Source organism: Crocodylus porosus, unplaced genomic scaffold (genome assembly GCF_001723895.1).
Source record: "Crocodylus porosus isolate Cpor-Errol unplaced genomic scaffold, CroPor_comp1, whole genome shotgun sequence".
Lineage (NCBI taxonomy): Eukaryota > Metazoa > Chordata > Crocodylia > Crocodylidae > Crocodylus > Crocodylus porosus.
In genome coordinates this window covers 77,248,495-77,251,598 of record NW_017728947.1, presented here as the reverse complement: position 1 = coordinate 77,251,598, position 3,104 = coordinate 77,248,495, and positions in this window count along the sequence as shown.

Sequence of the window (3,104 nt, the reverse complement as noted above, 5' to 3'; positions counted from 1 at the left end):
ATCCTCCAGACTGCCTCCTCTTCCAGTTAGGTGTCCCCCTGACCAGCCACAAGTGTGTCCTCTTGGCTTACTGAGTAGCCTACTGCTGTTTCTCTGGCTCAGCTGCAGTTATTCTCCTCTTGCCTACCCAGGGCTCTGCCCTATTGCTATTTAGCTAGGCATGCAGTAGGTACTTGCAGCCCTATAGATTGCTGGTGCTTACTTTCCTGAAGCTAGCCCATATTCAGCTGCCTGCACCTGCCTGTGGACCTACTTGCTGCAGTTCATCTCGTAAAGTATCAAGAGTCTCGGGCTCCCTGTTAAAGACTTTGCCTTTCATTATCTGGTAAAGGCATTTTTCGTTGGGGAAAAGTGAATTTTTTTTTAAAGACATTTTTCGTGTTCCATGCCAAATCAAGTCCAAATCCATGAGTTAGTCCAGAATCATAAGTGGCCCTTCTACCAGCAAATATCTGCTCCCCCTACCAGGGGCTTCAGATGTTTCCAACATCTTTTGGCAGGCATCCTATGTGCAGGCCCAAGCCCAGAAGCTTGGGGTTCAGATGCTCCCAAGTTTTGCTTCCCCTCAGCCATATGGCCACAGGAGCAAGATAGGGGGGAGCTTCCCATTTCCATAAAGTGGGCTTAAAGCCCCAACACCTGGGTAGGTACTAAACCACACCAGAAGAGCAGTTATCTCCTGGGCACTTAAGGAAAACTGCCTTCATGGACGCAAATACATGGTGTTTTGAAAACTGAACATTCCCTGCCTGGGCAGGAAGAGAGGGATTAGCTGCAACTCTCTATGGTTTTATAAGATCTCTATCCCCATGGTATCTGAATGATTCACCTAAAGGGCACAAACATGCCCCTGCATCTCTCTCCTTCTTTCCTTACTTCCTTCTTTCCATTGGGAATGGTCACATGGTTTGACCATTACAGCCAGGACCAGTTTTTCATATCAGCTCCTTGGAGCTTTTCATTCTGAATGTGCTTTAATATTAGAAGTGAGCTTATTGTCTCAACAGTTGCTTTGTGCAGCATCTGCTGGAGGGGCAGTGAGGGACCTTAGCTAAACAAATAGCACCATCTATTGGCTTTAGCTGGGATACCAAAAAGTCAATTTTGAAATCCCCAAGAAGTGGAAAGGTGACTCTTTCAAGCCTCATTTTCAGTATCCCATATGAAGGGGGCTCCCCTTCTTTCCAAAAGATATTCCAGCTTGATTTAGCTCACTGCCAGCTAGATTTTCCCAATATTAACCCTGCATTTCTCCTTAATTTTATCCCATTGCACCTTGTCATCATCTCTGTGATCACCCTAGGTAATTCTTCTCCCTCCGTGGTATTTATATATCAGTTCTTCTTGGGGTTTATGTGAAGTCCTCTACTTAATTCTTCCACTGAGAGATGAAGTGAAAAGTACAATTACTACAAACAGCATTAGACTGATTGTATTAGTTCCCCCAGTTGCCTTCATCCCTTGCAAATCTTCCTGTAGTGAGAAGCCCAGGGCTACGGAAAAAATAAGAGTGATAGGAGTCTAATTTCTGCAGTCTTCTGAAGCATAATTCCTTTTGACAGCAACATAACTCTAGCTTGGGCTTACTCAGTAAGATAAGAAAAAACTTTATTTGTTTTAAACTAAATATTTCTGAAGGTTTCCAGGGCAGAATTTTCCTGGTATTTCCCTTTGTAGCACTAAATGGAAGTTTTCCAACTGCATAAGTAGCTTTTTTGGCACTTATTCACAGATTTTGATTCTATTACCCATATAGTGTGGGTGCATAAATGTGTATGACTATACTCAGTGTACTCAGTAGGCTGTGCACCAGCTGGGCAGTTGTGTGGCTAAATATGCGCATGCACTTGCATAAATCCTGGAAAAAAGAGAGGAGCCTCCTATGTTTTAGAGGCAATGCCTAAGTGTTTGGGGAAATTGCCCAGGAAGACAGAGATAAAGGCCTGAGGCTGACCTCATCCAGAAACAATTTTAACTTGTACCTTTTTATTTTCCCAGGCCAGTGCACTGAACACTGTGCCACTGGTCAGGAGTTATCCCAAAAGCTCTCTAGCACTCATTTTGAAGCTGGTCCCCTGGGCAACCAAGAGAAGGAGGTACATAAGGCCAGGAAGAAGAGCACCCCCTGAAGAGTGCATGGCTAACTGAGATGAATACTGCTTTGGAAGGATGCAGGTCTTGGATATATAGTCATTTGTCTCCTACTGGAGCAGAAATTGTATTGCTTCCATTTCCAATGGCTATTAAATGCAAGGGCCAGTGATGCAGCTTCCAGAAGAAGTTCTGGGGAGGCTTTTGGATAATGCCTGTGATGTGGTAGTTTGAGCATTATGTTAAGATGCCAGAATGCAGTTTCAAACCATTCTCAGGAAAAGGGACCTTGAGGGTGGGTCTATAGATTCCTCGGCAAGTGATCTAACCACTCAGCTACTCAACCTAGAGTAGTGGTTCTCAACCTGTTTTGCCCAAAGGCACCTCTCATCAGACTTGACGTACCGCTTCGTAACTGTTGTGAATTGAGCATTTTAAAAAACTAATTTATTTATTATTGTGATTATCTCCTTGCAGAGGGGCTGGACAGTGTGAGTCGGGATCAGTCAAGCAAGGACAATACTGAGCCTGCACTTATCTACTTTTCTCCTCACACCTCACTTATTTCCTCACACTTCCCACAGCACCCTTCAAAGGATCTCCAGGCACCCCAGTATATCCCAATACCCTGCTTGAGAATCACTGGCATGAAGTATTGGAGAGGTCTCCTCTCCACCTTGCATTCATTTTTGGTGACTTACACTCAGGTATACAAGCAAATAACTACCTACTTCCTTGGCCAGTACATAGCCCTACTGTATTTATTCAGTCTAAATGTGTACACAGCTACAGCTTAAATATAGGGCCAAAACTGGCCAGGTAGAGGCTAGATAACTGTCAGCTAGATACACAAAGGGAAATTAAATCTGCCGTTAGTGTCCTATAAATTTACCTGGAACTTAAACAACATGAGGGGGCACCACAAGTACTGAAAAAAGTTGAAAGGCTGCCCAGCCTCAAGAACAAAGACCCTGAAAGATCAGAGGTCTCCCCTACTACCAAAAGATGCATAC